Source organism: Rhinopithecus roxellana, chromosome 15 (assembly GCF_007565055.1).
Source record: "Rhinopithecus roxellana isolate Shanxi Qingling chromosome 15, ASM756505v1, whole genome shotgun sequence".
NCBI lineage: Eukaryota > Metazoa > Chordata > Mammalia > Primates > Cercopithecidae > Rhinopithecus > Rhinopithecus roxellana.
Genome location: NC_044563.1, coordinates 105746073 through 105766496, shown reverse-complemented (window position 1 = coordinate 105766496; position 20424 = coordinate 105746073). Strand labels below are relative to the sequence as shown.

Sequence of the window (20424 nt, the reverse complement as noted above, 5' to 3'; positions counted from 1 at the left end):
TTCCTACATTATTTCTGAAATTCAAATTTCAGTTATTTTAGAAGGTTTTATTTCATCCCACATATCTCTTAAACACTCTTTAAAAATATTTTTTATGTTTTATTTTTGAATTTCAGTTTGGAACCTTCCTTCACTAATTCTCTTTGATATGTTAAATCTGTTAATCCTACGTATTGATAGAGCTACACCCAGTTTCTCTTATCTTCCATAATCATGGGACACTTATCAAAACTAAGAAATTAACATTTGTAATATTAACTAAACTGCAGAGTTTAATCAGATTTCTACCGGTTTTACACAAATGTTTATTTTTTCGGTTCCATGATATAATTCACAATATCAGATTACATTTTGTCCCCAGGTCTCTTTTGTTCCCTTTAATCTGTAACCGTTTCTCAATCTTTTCTTGTTTTTTATAAACTTGAGAATCTCAAAGAGTACTCGTCAGTTATTTTAAAGAATGTACCTTTTTTGATATATCAGATGTGCTCTCATGATTCGACTAAAGGTAAGAAGAATAGCACAGAGACAAAGAGTAACTTTTGCAGCATCATGTTGGAAGAGTACATATCAATATGATTTATAACTGGTAATGTTAAAGTTTATTATGTGGTTAAAGCCATAAAAGGGTTCTCCACATAAAAAGTTACTATTATCCCTTTTTTATTCTAAGTCTTTGAACTGCAGAATCATTAGCAAAATAAATAATTAGTTCCTTTATGTCTGAGTTTTGAGATGCATATTTATACAACATTATCGTCCCAAGGGATAACTTGTATAAAGACAAATCCTCTTCCTTTATGGCCATAGATTTTGCCCTTCTGGTTTAACATCAGTTCCTAGGGATTTTTTTCTATAAGAGAATACTAGGTTAGGCAATGCTTCTACATATTTTACTTGGCTGCATCAAGCCAAACTCCTAAAGATTTTTTGTGTGTGTGACATCATTCTTCCATTAGCTACAGGCTCAATATTGTTGTTACTTTTCTATTTTTATTTTTTGAAAATTGTGAACTGTGGTTTTACCCTACACTCTACCACGCTAAACAAGAAGAACCACAATTATGTTTATAGTGATAGTATCTGTTCCTTCATACATGTAAAAAAATCATAAAAATATTATGAAGCTTTCTCAAACTTTAAGCGAAATCTATTCAACAAATTGTATATTTTGTGCATTTTTAAAATCCGTAGTTTTTAAGACAAAGGTTCCTATGCCAGGCATCCATCCTTCCAAAAATTGTTTCAGTGACAATAGATAAATTCATAGTATATTGGCCATTCTCTTAGAATATATTTGTAGTTAAATCAAGCAAAATGTAAAAATATAGTTGATTTGTAAAACAGTTCAGTATGTAATGTTTAACTAAATATAATTTATCTTATAAGTTTTTATCATAGTTTATTTTAGTAACTATTATAAATGTTGGTTTAAAAATTCTTGCAGGATTCGGTCTCTCATTTTTCATGTCATGGTCAAACAACATTATTTAAAGCAATCTTACGATGTTTCTTCTACTCCACCACATGACTCCCAACTTTGAATCACTACCTGTGCAAACTCCAAAGACAATACTCTGTCAAACGACATTTGATTAACTAGAATGACCATTTATCATCAGTGCACCATGATTAAAATGTCCTCTGTTATCAGCACCATCATCCATTAGCTAAAGGCAGAATTCATTGCAGCAATGGAAAAAAATAAATAAATAAGCAACCAAATGAGGTGCTACAAATTTGATTAATTGGCTTCTAATTACCTGAGACTCATACAGCATCTCACAAAGGCCAAAAAAAAAAAAAAGAAAAAAAAGAAAAATATCTAAAGATGAACCAAAATACAATGGCTAACATTTGATGTTATTGAGTGTTCAGAGTGGCTTTTGTAGACTTCGTGAGGTGTCAGCAAAACACTGTAAAACTTTTCTTAGCATTCTGCATTTGACTTAAACCGAAAACTCAAGATAAAAAAAATTTCCCTTTTGCTTAGAGAAATAATGCTAATATCATGTGATGACACAGTTCTGAAAAGTTCTGAGTTCTGGAAAAACAGGTATATTATTACATGCTGAAGAGGGATTCGTGAAGTGAAGAAGAGGTTTTGGTATGTTTTCATTATTCCTCACCCTATTTCTTTCCCTACCCATAAGAACAAGAACAAGGTAGATAACAGTGTATATTTAGTATAAATATAAATTGATTTGTTATGAAGATTAACTTGAGTTAAATTTAAAAAAAGAATAATTAAAATACCTAATTACTCATTTGTAAATTTCTTGAAAATTAATGTCAACTACCAAATTTGTGCACGTTAGGCATTTGGGTTCACAAATATATAAATTCTAAGGCTATGTGTTCCTAATGAAAAGTTCTAAATATGTTGTCTGCAGAATATAATCCAACTTTTTTTCTCATAGTATGACCTGCAAATAATTTACATTCACAGTGCTTACTCCATACTGCCATACATTGAATATTTAGTATCACCATTTGAGACTCATTATTTACCAAATGTAGTTGGCAATTTTCAAATGCAATACTTTGTTCATCATATTTTTTCTTGCCTGAGCTCTTTCTTCTGTATATGCTGCGTTCCACAGAACAACCTATTTTTAATACTTTCATACTATTTCTTCCAGGCAACCCTTCCAAATCCACTTGAAATCATACTATCAGTCACTTCATTTTGTACCTCAATTCAGCTTCTGATTTGCCACTTTCTTTCTCCACTGTGCTTTGTCAGCATTTGTGATAAAACTTATGTTTGTCAAAAAGCTCTCTTAAACATTTGAACAAGGCAGCTAGCATCTTTTCTTTTTGTTAAAAGCTCACACACACAAACACCCACACAAAAGCTCTCATTGTTTAAAACAAGTGAATAAACTTTCTTTTTCTAAAATTCTAGCTATTTTCTCTAACTGGCATAGAAAACAAAATAGCTAAAATTTAAATTTCATGATAATTATTGAGTGCATGAAGATATGCTAACAGGCTTGAGATGTTTTTGACTCGGAGCTATTGCTTAAGCGGTTGCCTATGAAAATTTACACAATAGTAGGCTCCAAGCAAAGTATTTAACTTGTTTCTAAAAAATTGAGGCTGAGAGGCACAGGATCAGGTATTACTCAGTGACTTTCTTATCAGAATAGGTTCTCTGGTGTTTTCATAAAAGTCAATATTTGATTCACTGAGACATATTTTCTTTTGCTTTTGTACAATAGCAAAGTAGTATTGGTGGATTGCTGAAATGGTATAAGATGAATGATAAGCCTGAAAATTCCCAACCCTCAAGAAAAACTGTTTTAGAGCATAAGGAAGACACTTTATGCCATATTAAGACACTTTTTACAATTTAACTTAAATTATAAATAGCTTTGTACTGAATAAACCTTAAGCAACTTAAGTGAACATATCATATGGTCTTTTATGTAGATAAACACATGGTATAATATTTTACATATGCCAGGTGCTTAACTGTTTGAGTTGCATGTCTTCCTAGGATTATTGTATAGCCATGAATTAACTGATTAATTAGTTCATCAGATCAGATATTCATATACTTATGGAATTTATTGTGACTGTGAGTTTGTAGGCCACGTATTTTGTTTTTTCAATGGTTGTTATCAAATAGGCCAAGTATTGGCATAGTATTGTACAAATGTGGCCAAAGGACAAAGAAAGTTGAATTAAGTACCATGAGTTTGTGAATGTTAGGAATACAACTCAAGGGAGATGAATTAGTTCTTCTCTCTCAAAACACAATTTTCCTTAACCTTAGCACATGTGACTGAATCATTTACCTAAACAGGATGTTATCATGATTATGTTGACTTTTTCAAACCCAAGTGGATACTATAACTCTTTGTGTGTGTGTGTGTGTGTGTGTGTGTGTGTATGTCACAGCAGCAGTTAGGGACTTCTCTTCAGTAAGTATTTAATAGTACATTGACATTCAGCTTTATCATGATGAACAAAAGCAAAACAAATAAGCAAAAACCTTACAATATTCCTACTTCCCTATTCTTGGTTTTTGGTTTAATGGGAGATCACAAAGACAAAGATGCATAAAATGTGGTGAACACTAGTGTAGCTAAACGAATAGGATACACAAAGGGGAAGACTACCCAAAAGTAAAATTATAACCCTGTAAGAAATAAGAGTGCAAGAATCTTCCATTGGTAACATATTATACAAAATTTATCCTAGTCAGAGGAAATGTGAATTTTTCTTGAGGAAGTAAGATATAAAAAAGATATGATGTTAATTAACTGAGAAAACATGAAATAAATGAGTAATATGGTTAGAAGGAGCTAAATCTCCATGTGCACAGGAAGATGGCAAACCAAAAAGCCTAAATGGTTCTGTGTATGCCTGAAAACATAGAGACAGGGGAATATCACATGAGTTGTAGCTGGTAAAGTAGGAAAATGCCAATCCTATAATAAAGCAAACATTGCAGTAAAGTGAGTAAAAAAAAAACTTTTGGGTTCCCCAGCACATGTAAGTAACATGAATCTGTGGGTTCCCCAGTGTGTATAGAAGCTGTGTTAGCAATATCATTACATCTAAAAGAAAAATGTATATACTTGTATTAAAAATACTTTATTACTGAAAATTGTGAATGATCATCTCAGCCTTCAGCAAGTCACAATCTTCTGGCTGGTGAAAGGTCTTGACTTGATGTTGATGGCCGGTGACTGACCAGGGTGATGACTGTTGAAGCATTTTTTTAAGACATTGGCTGTAGCAATTTCTTAAAACAATGAAAAAATTTATCACATCAATTTACTTTCTTTCAAGGAAGTTATCTCTGTAGCATGCAATGATGTTTCATAGCATTTAATCCACAGTAGAACTTTTTTCAAAATTGGAGTAAATCCTCTCAAAACCTGCCTCGCTTTATTAACTAAGTTTAGGTAATATTCTAAATCTTTTGTTATCATTTCAACGGTGTTCATAGCATCCTCACTAGGAGTAGATTCCATCTCAAAAAAACTCTTTCTTCCCTCATCCATGAGAAGCAATTTCTCATCCGTTTAAGTTTGATCATAGGATTGCAGCAATTCAGTCACATCTTCAGAATCCACTTCTAATTCTAATTTCCTTGCTATTTCCACCACATCTACAGATATTTTCTCCACCATCATGGAGAAATCCCTCAAAGTCATTCATGAGGGTAGAAATGGACTTCTTCAAAACTCCTCTTCATGTGATTTTGACCTCTTCCCACGAACTACAAATGTTTTTAATGACATCTAGAAAAAGGAATTATTTCCAGAAAGTTTTCAATTTCCTTTACCCAGATCCATAAGCAGAATCCCCATCCATGGCAGCTACAGCCTTACGGAATGTATTTCTTAAATAAGACTTAACATTTGAAATTACTTCTTAATCCAAGTGCTGCAGTTTGAATATTGTATTAGCAGGCATGAAACCAACATTAATCTCCTTGTACATCTTTACCAGAACTCTTGGGTGACTAGGAGCATTGTCAATGAGAGGTAATATTTTGAAACAAATCATTTTTTTCTGAACAGTAGGTCTCAATAATGAGCCTAAAATATTCAGTAAACTGCACTGTAAAGAGATATCTTATCTTCCAGCCTTTATTGTTCCTCTTATAGAGGACAGGCAGAATAAATTTAGCATAATTTATTAGGACCCTAGGATTTTCAGAATGACAAATAAGCATTGGCTTCAACTTAAAAGTCACCAGCTGCATTAGTCCCTGACAAGACAGTCAGCCTGTCCTTTGAAGCTAGGCTTGACTTCTCCTCCCTAGCTATAAAAGTCCTAGATGGGATCTTCTTCCAATAAAAGTCTATTTCATCTACATTGAAAATCTTTTGTTTAATGTAGCCACCTCCATCAATGATCTTAGCTAGGTCTTCTGGATAACTTACTGCAGCTTCTTCATCAGCACTTGTTGCTGCACCTTGTATTTTTATGTCACAGAGATGGCTTCTTTCCTTAAACCTCATGAACCAAACTGCAAGCTTCAGACTTTTCTTCTGCAGCTTCCTTGTCTTTCTCAGTTATCATACAATTGAATAGAGTTAGGACCTTGCTCTGGGTTAGGCTTTAGCTTAAAAGAATACTGTGGTTGGTTTGATCTATCCAGATCTTCAAAACTTTCTCCATATCAGCAATAGGGCTGTTTCACTTTCTTATTTTGGGGGGGTGGGGGGAGGGGAAGGAGTCTCACTTTGTTGCCTGGGCTGGAATGCAGTGGTGCAATATCGAATCACTGCAACCTCTGCCTCTCAGGTTCAAGTGATTCTCCTGCCTCAGCCTCCCAAGTAGCTGGGATTACAGGTGCCTGCCACCATGCCTAGCTAATTTTTTTTTTTTTTTTTTTTTTTGTATTTTCAGTAGAGACAGGGTTTCACCATGTTGGCCAGGCTGTTCTTGAACTCCTGACCTCGTGATTCACCCCCCTTGGCCTCTCAAAGTGCTGGGATTACAAGCATGAGGCACCACATCCAGCCAGCTGTTTCACTTTCTTACCATCTGTGTGTTCACTGAAGTGGCAATTTTAATTTCCTTCAAGAACTTTTCCTTTGCACTCACAGCTTGGGTAAGTAACTGTTTGGCACAGAGGCCTAGCTTTCAACTTGTCTTCGCTTTTGACATCCCATCTCACTAAGTTTAATCATTTCTAGCTGTTGATTTAAAGAGACTTGTGACTCTTCCTTTTTACTTGAACACGTAGAGGACATTGTAGAGTTTTTAATTGGCCTAATTTCAATACTTTTGTGTCTCAGGGAATAAGAGGCCTTAGGATAGAGAGAGACAGGGCAGAGTCTGGTTGGTGGAACAGTCAGAACATACACAATTACAGTGTTAACATCAAAGATTGCTGATCATAGATCACCATAATAAATTTAATAATAATGAAAAATTTAAAATATTGTGAGAATTACCAAAATGTGACACAAAAACATGAAGTGAGCATATGTTGTTGGAAAAACGGCACTGATAGATTTATTCAATGCAGGATTGCCAAAAACTTTCAATTTGCAAAAAAATACAACGTCTGTAAAGTGCAATAAAATGAGGCCCAAAAAATGAGATATGTGTGTATATTTTCAGTTGGCATACAGCACAATGTATTTTGTGTTTTAAAACGTTTACTTTAACTGTGGTGCAAATAAATAACTTCAGGCAAATAAAAATACCTGCAATTGGAAATATTTGGGTTAAAGTGGTATCAGTAGCATCCAAAAATTAGTAGATTTGAAACATTTGAGGCTGGGAATGATAGCTCAACTCCTGTTATCCCAGCATTTTGGGAGGTTGAGGCAGGAAGATTGTTTGAAGCCAGGAGTTCCAGACCAGCCTGGGCAACATATTGAGACTCCATCGCTACAAAAAACTTAAAAACAAAATTAGCCAGGATGTTAGCATGTGCCTGCCGTCCTAACTACTCTGGAGGCTGAAGTGGGAGGACAGTTTGAGCCCAGGATTTTGAAGCTGCAGTGAGTGATGATCACACAACTGCCCTCCAGCCTGAGCATCTGAATGAGACCGTGTGTCTAGAAAAATAAGAAAAGAAATAAAATAAAAATAAACACACTGAAGAGGCAAAAAATACAGGGATAAGCAATAAAGTGAACATGAAATAGTAAAGGGGAGGGAGCTTTCAAGAATGACTCTTAGATTATTGGCTTGCCAAACTATTTTTATGAAAAATAGAGAAAAATATAAGCATATGCAGTACGGAAGTGAAGTCTCAGGATGGCTCCAATAATCCTCATTATTTTTGTGCCGTGCCTTCTTGTGCCCTGCCAATTATCCTCATATTCTTCAGACCTGCCTTCCCATTCTGAATCATGACTGACCTGGATAACCAGTAGAATTCTGTGTAGCTAATTTTGCAGCATCCAGCTTTGTCTCTTGGATTTCTCACTCTGGAAGAAGTCATCCATTGTGATGAGGATACTTAACCCTCAAGAAACGTACTTGTGGAGAACATCTGAGGACTTCTGATAACTGCCAGCACTGATTAGTCAGTCATGTAATTAAGGCACTTGCGAAGAGTATTCTCTATCTGCAGTAAAGCCTTCAAATGGTTGCAGTAATGAAAAAAATCTGACTGAATCCCCTGAGAGTCCTCAAGCCAAAATAATCTAGTCAGGCCATTTTCAAATGTCTTACCTAGGGAAACTGTGAAAGAAAATAAATACATAAAGATTTTTACTAATCCACCCAGTTTGGCGGTAATTTGTTGCATAGCAATAGATAACTAACAAGTGAATAAAGTCTTAAACCTTGGCTTCTGGCATATTAAGTCTCAGCTGCTGTCAGACATCTAAAAGGAAATTGTAAATTGACAGATAAATTGAGATAAGTCTATATTTGTTATGCAAAAATAAGGAGTAGTCACCTGCCTATAATTGGTAGCTGAGATCATCTACAGGGAAAATACAGAATAATAAATTAGAGCTGTGAGAGAACTTTGAGGACTTCAACATTTCATGACTGGGAAGAAGAGGATAGGAACAAATAGGAATATGGACAAGAAATGTTGTAGAAAGTAGGAAGAACACAAGCTAAGATATTCAGAGGTAAGGTTGGTTTAAGGAGAGAATGGCCAATATTATCAGATGTTGAAAGGTTATGTGATAAGGAATTTAAAAAGTATTTTGCATTTAGAAACAGATTTGTGATCTTACTGGAAATTGCTTAACTGTAATATCATGGAAGACACAGAAAAATGAAGATAATGGAGAGAGCGAGTGAAGAGTAACTTACCTGTTTTATTCACAAGTTTCAACTCTAATGACTCAAAGTGTTTTCTAATCTGGCCATCTGCAAATCATGCTGGATCATTGTCATGGTTCATTTGTACAATCAAGTAGCGATCAAATCACATTTATTACTCTTGAATCATGATTTTAAATAATGGTCACTTAATATAAAAGCCATCAAAATAAGTAACCTACACAAATAGGCAGAGTTGATATTTTGTATTCCTCAGTGTAATCATGTAGAAAAAAAAATATGCCCAACAGATGCAAAAAGCTTCATATTACCGGGAGACAAATATATATATGTAAAAGAATGAGATAGGAAAATCAAGGAATTACTATTTCCCACAAATTTGAGAGACAGACACATTCGACTAGAAATGAGTGGCAAAATAATCACAAGAGAGAGACAAAAATATACGGGAAATGCAATGTGACCACAAAAGAAAGGAGCAGGAGGGCACAGCACCATGAGTTACTCACACCTAGAAATTCCACATGTTGACTCCAAATATAGAAGTAATAATGCCGTATTAGAATTGAGCGACTTCATTTCCTTTCTTCTTCATCTGCTGCTCATATCACTGCACACCGCTGCTTCACAAAAATCTATACTGCCACCTGCCACAGTGCACCCGGGATCAGCCTCCCTTAAAAATAGAGATGAATATTTATTATTTCTTTTAATCACTTTTGCAATAAAATGACCTTTATTTTTATTTATTTCCTTATAAAAAGGAAATATCTTAAATATTTAAGTCCTTATTAAGAGAAATCTAAGCATGAGGAAACTGTAGATGAAAAGTACAATTTTTTTCTCATATGTAAATGCAAATAGATTAGATATTGAATAAATAATGATGGTAATTTAAAGAAAATATAAACTCAGAATTTATATTTAGCCACATATTACATTTCATCATATATTGATAAGCCTGACTACATATGTCAAATATATTTTTTTGAAATACCATCTCTCAGTTTAATACTCAATATGCAAAATAAAGATATATGTGTAGTCATGTGTTACTTAATGACAAGGATACAGTCTAAAAAACGTACCACATGGTGATTTTGCCTTGGTGCAAATATTGCAGAGTGTATTTACACAGACCTCGATGGTAGAGCCCACTACACACCTAGGCTACATGGCACGACCAGTTGCTCCTAGGCTGTAAACCTATACAGCATGTTACTGTCCTGCATACTGCTGGCAATTATAAAGGTAAGTATTTGTGTATCTAAACATATCTAAATGTAGAAAAGGTACAGTAAAAATACAATATAAAAGATTTTTTTTAAAAGCTATGCCGTATAGACCCCATGAATGGAACTTGCAGAACTGCTAGCTGCTCTGGGTGAGTCAGCGAGTGAGTGTTGAGTGAATGTGAAGGTCTAGGACATTACTGTGCACTATTGTAGGCTTTATAAACACTGTACATTTGGGTTACAGAAAATGTATAAAAAATTAGTTTCTTTTTTCAATAATGTATTAACCTCAGCTCACTATAAATGTCTAACTTTGTAAACTTGATTTATTTAACTTATACTATTTTGTAATAAGAGCTCAAAACACAAACATATTGTACACCTGTGCAAAATATTTTATTTCTTTATGTCCTTATTCTATAAGCTTTTTCCTATTTAAAATGTATATATATATAATTATATATAAATATATATATGATTTATATATATGTATACACATATCTTTTAAAATTTTTTTTAAGAATGAAGACACAAATATGTACAGGGTCAGGATCATTCAAATCACTGTCTTCCACCTCCACATTTTGCTTCACTGGAAAGTCTTCAGGAACAATAATCCACATGGAGCTGTCATCTATGATAACAATGCCTTCTTCTGCAACATGTGCTGAAAGTCCTGTCTAAGGGTGTTTTATGGTGAAGTTCTTTTGTTTATAAGTAGAAGAGGGTACACACTAAAATAATGATAAAAGTAATAGGAAATAGTAAATAGTAAATGCCTAAGCCAGTAACATAGTCGTTTATTGTCATTATCAAGTATTATATGCTGCACATAATTGTATGTGCTAGACATTTATATGACCGGCAGAGCAGCAGGATGTTTACATTAGAAAAAAGTGAGTAATGCATTGTGCTATGATCTCACAATGGGGCTACAATGTCATTAGGTGACAGGAATCTTTTAACTCCATTATAATTTTATGGAACTACCATCATTGTGGTCTGTCATTGACCAAAAATGCCATTATGGCATTCTGGCTATATTACTGCACTCTTCCTAAGCGTATCTCTTAATTTAATTAACTTTGAATCATGGCACATCTTCATTTTGCTTATTCATGGCTATTCATATTTTATATTTAAAATGACTTTTAAAAAAATTTTTTTATTATACTTTAAGTTCTAGGATACATGTGCATAACGTGCAGGTTTGTTACATATGTATACTTGTGCCATGTTGGTGTGCTGCACCCATCAACTCATCAGCACCCATCAAATTCATCATTTATATCAGGTATAACTCCCAACACAATCCCTCCCCCCTCCCCCCTCCCCATGATAGGCCCCAGTGTGTGATGTTCTCCTTCCCGAGTCCAAGTGATCTCATTGTTCAGTTCCCACCTATGAGTGAGAACATGCGGTGTTTGGTTTTCTGTTCTTGTGATAGTTTGCTAAGAATGATGGTTTCCAGCTGCATCCATGTCCCTACAAAGGACGCAAACTCATCCTTTTTTATGGCTGCATAGTATTCCATGGTGTATATGTGCCACATTTTCTTAATCCAGTCTGTCACTGATGGACATTTGGGTTGATTCCAAGTCTTTGCTATTGTGAATAGTGCTGCAATAAACATATGTGTGCATGTGTCTTTGTAGTAGAATAATTTATAATCCTTTGGGTATATACCCAGTAGTGGGATGGCTGGGTCATATGGTACATCTAGTTCTAGATCCTTGAGGAATTGCCATACTGTTTTCCATAATGGTTGAACTAGTTTACAATCCCACCAACAGTGTAAAAGTGTTCCTATTTCTCCACATCCTCTCCAACACCTGTTGTTTCCTGACTTTTTAATGATTGCGAGACACAACAAAAAAAGAGAATTTTAGACCAATATCCCTGATGAACATCGATGCAAAAATCCTCAATAAAATACTGGCAAACCGGATTCAGCAGCACATCAAAAAGCTTATCCACCATGATCAAGTGGGCTTCATCCCTGGGATGCAAGGCTGGTTCAACATTCACAAATCAATAAATGTAATCCAGCATATAAACAGAACCAAAGACAAGAACCACATGATTATCTCAATAGATGCAGAAAAGGCTTTTGACAAAATTCAACAGCCCTTCATGCTAAAAACGCTCAATAAATTCGGTATTGATGGAAAGTACCTCAAAATAATAAGAGCTATTTATGACAAACCCACAGCTAATATCATACTGAATGGGCAAAAACTGGAAAAATTCCCTTTGAAAACTGGCACAAGACAGGGATGCCCTCTCTCACCACTCCTATTCAACATAGTGTTGGAAGTTCTGGCTAGGCCAATCAGGCAAGAGAAAGAAATCAAGGGTATTCAGTTAGGAAAAGAAGAAGTCAAACTGTCCCTCTTTGCAGATGACATGATTGTATATTTAGAAAATCCCATCGTCTCAGCCCAAAATCTCCTTAAGCTGATAAGCAACTTCAGCAAAGTCTCAGGATACAAAATTAATGTGCAAAAATCACAAGCATTCTTATACACCAGTAACAGACAGAGAGCCAAATCATGAATGAACTCCCATTCACAATTGCTTCAAAGAGAATAAAATACCTAGGAATCCAACTTACAAGGGATGTAAAGGACCTCTTCAAGGAGAACTACAAACCACTGCTCAGTGAAATAAAAGAGGACACAAACAAATGGAAGAACATACCATGCTCATGGATAGGAAGAATCAATATCATGAAAATGGCCATACTGCCCAAGGTTATTTATAGATTCAATGCCATCCCCATCAAGCTACCAATGAGTTTCTTCACAGAATTGGAAAAAACTGCTTTAAAGTTCATATGGAACCAAAAAAGAGCCCGCATTGCCAAGACAATCCTAAGTCAAAAGGACAAAGCTGGAGGCGTCATGCTACCTGACTTCAAACTATACTACAAGGCTACAGTAACCAAAACAGCATGGTAATGGTACCAAAACAGAGATATAGACCAATGGAACAGAACAGAGTCCTCAGAAATAATACCACACATCTACAGCCATCTGATCTTTGACAAACCTGAGAGAAACAAGAAATGGGGAAAGGATTCCCTATTTAATAAATGGTGCTGGGAAAATTGGCTAGCCATAAGTAGAAAGCTGAAACTGGATCCTTTCCTTACTCCTTATACGAAGATTAATTCAAGGTGGATTAGAGACTTAAATTTTAGACCTAATACCATAAAAACCCTAGAAGAAAATCTAGGTAGTACCATTCAGGACATAGGCATGGGCAAGGACTTCATGTCTAAAACACCAAAAGCAATGGCAGCAAAGGCCAAAATTGACTAATGGGATCTAATTAAACTAAAGAGCTTCTGCACAGCAAAAGAAACTACCACCAGAGTGAACAGGCAACCTACAGAATGGGAGAAAATTTTTGCAATCTACTCATCTGACAAAGGGCTAATATCCAGAATCTACAAAGAACTCAAACGAATATACAAGAAAAAACAAACAACCCCATCAAAAAGTGGGCAAAGGATATGAACAGACATTTCTCAAAAGAAGACATTCATACAGCCAACAGACACATGAAAAAAAATGCTCATCATCACTCGCCATCAGAGAAATGCAAATCAAAACCACAATGAGATACCATCTCACACCAGTTAGAACGGCAATCATTAAAAATGACTTTTTAAAAGTCCGTAATGCTGGCATTTAACACATGACTAATGTTTGATTTTTGAGCTTTAATAAAACCAATAATTTTTTCTCTAAGGTTATTTTTTCAAACTCAGAGTTCTATAAGTCTAAAGTCTAGAGGTGGGGTTGCCTAGATTCTATGTTCAAGGCCTTACAAGTTTAAACTCAAATTATTGGTCACGTGGATTCTCACGGGAGAATTGTTCAAGTTCATTCCATTATTGGCATAATTTAGTTCGTTGCAGGGTATGGCTGAGGTTCGCCTTTGCTTGCTGGCTTTTAGCCAATGATCTTTCTCAGTTCCTAAAGCCACCAAATTTCTTTTAACGTGGCCCATTGAATCATCAGTTCATCAACTGTACATCTAGTCTTTATCATGCCTTAAATCTCTCTGACTTCTGCCATCAGATGAAGAAAGTTCTCTGCTTTTAAGAGCTCATGTAATTAGACACTAAAAACCAGGAATATAATCTATCTTAACATCAACTGTGACATAAAAGCTAATACAATCATGGGAGTTATACCTCACCATATTCACAGAGAATTGAGTTATTTTTGGAATCCACTTTAGGAACTCAATTTACCATGCTAGGAAAAATATATTTTGGATTCCTTCAAAAATAACAAGCAAATCTACAACAGTTCTTCAACTGAGGCATCTCAACACATCTGTTTTCCTTACCTATTTTGTCCAAAAGATAAGGCCAAGTTATACAGTTGTCCTCTATGTCATTCTCACCACAAATATCTGTCTTTGGGTAGCATTTAATGTTAATCACATTGTGCTGCTTTCCATTAGAGTAATTGTTTGCCTCTCTTCTGTGGAAGATTATTATGTCTACAATCTATCTACATAAGTGTTATGGGCTGTAAATGTATATCTTCTCCCTGGGTGACTATTATATACATAACCTGTTACCTTTTTCCATTAAGCTAATGAATGGTTGACACTTGTGATTAGAACAATCTGGCATCTTTAAATATTGTCTTAAAAGTAAAAAATTAAAATGGTCCAGAGTCAAACGCACTGAACAACATCTGTTTTGCATTTAGCATAAGATAAGATGTGTGCCTCTTGCTTTTTACTGATAGCAGAAGACATTAAATTGATTACAACTTCATTTTTCTCTTATTTTAGTGAAATCAAACTTCCTGATTCCACAAATTAGACTATGTGCTTTGTTTCCTTAATAATTAAAAACAATTTACAAGAGAGAAATTTTGGATAGCTTAAACGCTTAGGTACCATTGATTTGTACAAAACAACAAATTTAATCATAAATAAAGACAACACAATTATATTTAAATAATAAGTTGGGTTCCAATCATTGGCATTCTGTGTAGATGCATTTTTACTCTTTTCGGCAGAATTGGTAGAATTAATAAAAGTGGCAGAATTGGTAAAAGGAGACCTAACAAAAGGGATATTTTAAATGAGCTTTCCTTGATTTGAAATTCAGAAGTCTAGCGTAATTTTCAGGTTTGGCATTGAAATATATGAAATACGGGGGATTTCATTGAGATGCTCTAAGTTTGACCTCTCACATGGGCCTCACTCCTATATACATAATCTCCTATGTACATAAATCTCTGCTTTTGCTGAAATTTCTCCATTTTAAACTTCTTCTTTCAAGAATCACAAGTTCAGCAATTAAAATCAGCGTTCACTGTATAATATTAACTTTTTTCTCCCTGCCCCCTTCTATATTAGTACTACCATAAATTTTTACATACTAAACTAAAAATCTCAGAAAAAAATAATTGTCTGGATATTTTTCCTCCATCTTCTAAATTCAGTTTCCCATTAAAGCCTGTCCTTGATTGTTTTTGCTTGTACCACTGTGCTACTTCAGTCCACTGCTCTAACCCCTCAATCCTAAATTACTATAACCATCTGGCAACCACTGCCTTTACCTTCTGCAGTCTCTGTCCATTTAAGCCAGACCAATCCTTATAAAATTCTGATTGCACCATATCAGTAGAGGACTCAAGGATTTATTTGGCTCCTCTCTTGGAATCAAGTCCAATTTTCTTCTCTTAACTGTGACGTCCATCTTTCCTTCAATTTCGTTATCTACTACTTTTAAAACATACTACAAATTGTAGTTTTGTTTATATTCTCACTATTCTCACATAAACTTTTTTGTCAGTTTATTGCACCAAACTGCAAAGTTCCATGGTGCTTAATATTATTTAATTTAAATTATCCCAATTCTTACCTACTCATGTAATTTTCCCTACTATATAAAAACTTCAAATTAAAAAAATTTTCTTCTCTTCCCACATACACATTTTCGCCATGAGTATGTATATACAAACACACACTTACACACATGTATTTATCTATATTATCTAATAGGTTAATAAATATTAGACTATCTAGTGAAACATAACACTGCATTCAGCACAGATGCATTGTATATATACTAAGCCCTCAGATACTGATTCAAATATTGGAGTGTATTAATGCATACATAAACATATTTGAAATTTGACGTGAACATGTTTTGGCTCAGTTAGGGTTGATCCCACTTCCAACTCTAGGAATGGACTGTGATACATTTTTTTCATCATAGTCAGTGATTCAAATGTTTATACTTCCAGCAGTTAGTTGGGGATCGTTAAACAGATTGAGTTTGGCACAATAAAGAAAGAGTACATTTTACAATTTAATGTTGACTTAAATTTAAAGTTAAGTTTCTGCCATCTATGAGAGGAAAACTGCAGTCTTATTTGCTAGAAGGTATTTTAAGAAGAAGTGAAGTCCCAAGTCATTAAAGTCATTGTCAGAACCATGATAACAATTGAGAATCATATTTTATTCTTCTATGGAACTTACATTATGTCAGACATTGAGAACTTTATATTTGTTACTAACTAAATTTTTATAATTATGTGAAGTAGATGCTATTATTTCACTCCCTTTTGGATAAGGATCCTGAGGCCCAGATGAGGAAACTAAGGCAGTGATAAGAAAGTCAAGCCTGCATAGTGACTCAAATGTAATGGTTGATTGTAATCTCAATTACTATGTGTACTCAATATGGGATGTGTCATCATATGGACTTGTAGTCCTAATGTAGCGGTCAGAGGAAAATGTAGAAAAGGATTCCTGTAAGACATTAATTTATTGTCTCAAATCTTCCCTGAACCTCCAACCAGTTAAGGCACAAGAACCAGCAGACATCTTATTGTTTGTGATTTTTATTTTATGCTGTGTCCTGTTAACTTTACCTGTTCTGTTTGTTTATGTGTTTGGCAGGTGGAACTCATTATCCTAATATAATCACAGTATATTCTTTGAGAGAATAGAATATATTTATTATGATAACCAACAATTAGGACCTTGGAGGCTCATTGGAAAATAAAAGCATAAACTCACAACTGTACCTTCAACAAATGCAATTTTCATGTTTATGATGATTGTCATTTTTGTGTTTTGATTCAAAGAAGTGCTTATTGCTCATGATTTTAAAACTCACAACATGATAAATCTTATTTCTATTTCTTTTATATCATCTGTTCATACAGTGTTGATAATATAATTAGTACACAGATATTGTAAGGTAAATCATTTAAATACTATTTGCTTTACAACATCATTAGTGATTCAACACCACACAATGTATTTTTCTTAATTAAACACATCAATCCCAGAAGGTTGGATGGCTGAAAGACTGTTATTGGCAGCTGATTTATGTATCTGCTGTTTGGTTTGTTGACTAATGCATTTATTACCTTTAGATCACTGAGCCTGATCAAATTGTGGTGGGAAGTTGTTATTATAAGATAGGAGTCTTCTTATTTGCATGAGTGACCTGGTTACACTACTATTGTTCTTTCAAGTAAGATATGAACATTAATATTGTGAATGTAGTTAGTCGCACTGAGACACTATTTTAAGGTGGTCCATTAAATTAAAATTTGACGTCTTTTTCAAGCACACCACCTTTCCCAGGCTGATGAGGGTATTTTAACTGTAGATTAAAATGCTTTCCTGCATATCTGGAGTAGGTCTAAGAAAAAATTATAAAAATATGAGTAATATCTCTTTTTTAACCACTGCTTTCCAAGCCATTTTCTGCCCTTGTCATAACCTGAGTAATTCCACTACAATTTATTATGACTAAAATAGAATCATTATGCACACTTTTACTCTTTAATGTAGTCTTTTCTGTTATACAGCTTTCTAAATTTGTACAGATGTGTTTGTTTTAAATTATCTTACTAAAGTCACTTAAACACAGTGATACATATTTGGGACTGTTAATGTTCTGGACAGACATGAAGCATCTACCTACCTATGTATTTAGTTCTATTCATTATATTCAGTAAGATATGAGTTCCAGTGCTTTTCATGTAGTGGAAGGTCAGAAATACATCTTTTTATATAATGGAAGTCAATAAATATTTGTTAAAACAATTTATTATATTGGGTATATGTTTGGATATCATTATTATGAAGTCTATATAATATGCTATTATAAATGTTCCTAAACCTTCACTATTTTAAAAACAATAGTATATTGAGATAATTTTAAGTTTTTGCATGTGCTAATTGCAATACTTGAGAATTATCCTTTTATGTGACAAACACCAATCCCTTTTACTTCAGAGTTAAAGAAGCTTCTATTTGGATTAAACTGATAAAGAGATAATTATTTTGTTTTCATTACAGTTTTGTGGTAGGGTGATAAACAGGGTTTTTTTTCCTAAACTCTAAAATTGTATCACAGACACAGTTGTCTTCCTCTTTGCTTAAAAGAAGCTTTAATATCTATTGTTCCAGTGATAAATGCTGCATAATGCACTCATTCAAAATTTAGTGACATAGATAACATGTTTCTTTTATCTCCCAATTAAGTGGGTGAAGAATTCAAGTTGTGCTTGCTTGGACAATGCAGTTACTCACCTAGGATTAACTGGGGTGACTTGGAGAAGTTCAGCTAATAATTTTTCTGATCTGGAATGTCCAAGATAACTTTACACAAGTGTGTGGCATCTTGGAGGAGACAGCTAGCAGGCAGGGCTGGGTTGGCCCTTTATCCTTTCTGTGTAATCTTAGTGCCTTTCCATGAAATCTCCAGCAAGATAGTCAAACATATTTTAGCTCAGGGCTCCACTTAGACCAAGGAAGAAACTATAGGTCCCTTTGAATTCTAAGTCCAAAAGCTGTATGGCATCATTTCTTCCACACTGCATTTGTCAAAGTAGTCAGAGGCCAATCCAGAGTTAAGGGGAGAGGACGTAAAACTCCCCTTTTGAGTCATTTGTAGCCATCTTTAAGTTACCAGAGTTATAACAACTAAACCCAACATTTTTGTGTTATACTAAGAAAAAAGAATATAAATGTTACCTGGAAATGAGACATGTGATATTAGCTTCTCAATTTTTAAACTGTAGTCTTATGCAAAGAGTACAGAAATAGACTGTGTTAAAGAAATTTACCCTTTGTGTTTAACACTGTGTGCTAACTGGATTGGACTGAAGGATGCAAAGTATTGATGCTGGGTGTGTCTGTGAGGGTGTTGCCAAAGGAGATTCACATTTGAGTCAGGGGGCTGGGAAAGGCAGATCCACCCTTAATCTGGGTGGGCAACATCTAATCAGTTGCCAGTGTGGCCAGAATATAAAGCAGGCAGGAAAATGTGAAAAGACTAGACTGGCCTAGCCTCCCAGCCTACATCTTTCTTCCATGCTGGATGCTTCCTGCCAGTAGAACACTGGACTCCAAGTTCTTCAGCTTTGGAACTCTGACTGACTTCCTTGCTCCTCAGCTTGCAGATGGACTATTGTGGGACCTTGTGATCGTGTGAGTTAATACTACTGAATAAACTTTCCTTTATATATATGTGTGTGTGTATATATATGTTATTAAAGTCACTTAAATAATATATATGAAAATATATATACCCTATTACTTAAAATATATATTATATATATAATATATATATATTGTATCCTGTTAGTTCTATTCCTTAGAGAACCCTAATACAAATTTTGGTACCAGGAGTGGTACTAGAGGAGCAAAATATTAAGGATGGAGTTCTTTTTTTGGTTTCGGGGTTTCTGGAGTTGGTTGCTTAATACGATTAGACCCCAAAATGCTAAAGACTCTACTTCTATAGTATGGAGAACATTGATAGCCCTTGGTATGACCCCTGTAGAGAGTTATGCAAAATAAATGCATTTGACACTCATGATTCACTGCTTATGAGAGGCAAGAAATTTAGTGACTCTATACATGATACCTTTGACTATATGTGGAGAACCAAGGAACATAATGAAGCTTGTTGGTTGCTCCTAAGCTCATTGGACAAAGTGACAAAAGAAAATGATGAACTCAGGGATTCTAACTCCTGCCTTCAGAAGCAGATACTGAGCCTCAAATCTGCTAAAATTGCCCCAAGTGAGAGTCTTATCTCCTGTAGAGAAAGAGCTGAAATTGTAGAAAAACAGACACAAGCTCTTATCGTGTGAGTGGCTGATCTGCAATGAAAGATGCATACTCCATCTCGTCAGGTGCCTACTGTTAAAATGAGGGCATTGATTGGAAAATAATGGGACCCTGCAACTTGGAATGAGGATATGTGGGAGTACTCTGAGGAAGCTGGGGACACTGAGCTTGTAAACTCTGATGAACCTTTTTTGCCAGAAGAAGTAGCTTCCCTGTCTCCAGTAGTGGCAACATCCCCTCCCCAACCCATGCTGCCATCAGCCTTTCCACCTTTGTCTGAGGAGATAAACCCCGGAACTGCCTGAGGCAACAATAATGGCCTCCC

The 20424-nt window shown here is 34.8% G+C and overlaps 1 long non-coding RNA gene across 2 annotated transcripts in view; it reads right to left on the bottom strand.

Moving 5' to 3' along the window:
* Window positions 1-8016: 8016 nt before the first annotated feature.
* Window positions 8017-20424, bottom strand: part of LOC104658371 — a 29764-nt gene continuing 17356 nt past the window's right edge. Inside the window, exons 4-5 of one of the 2 annotated variants that reach the window (XR_747424.1) lie at window positions 9237-9403; window positions 8017-8065 (exon numbers count right to left, since the gene is read on the bottom strand). This is a non-coding gene — a long non-coding RNA (uncharacterized LOC104658371). The other variant, XR_747423.1, reaches the window with a different exon arrangement.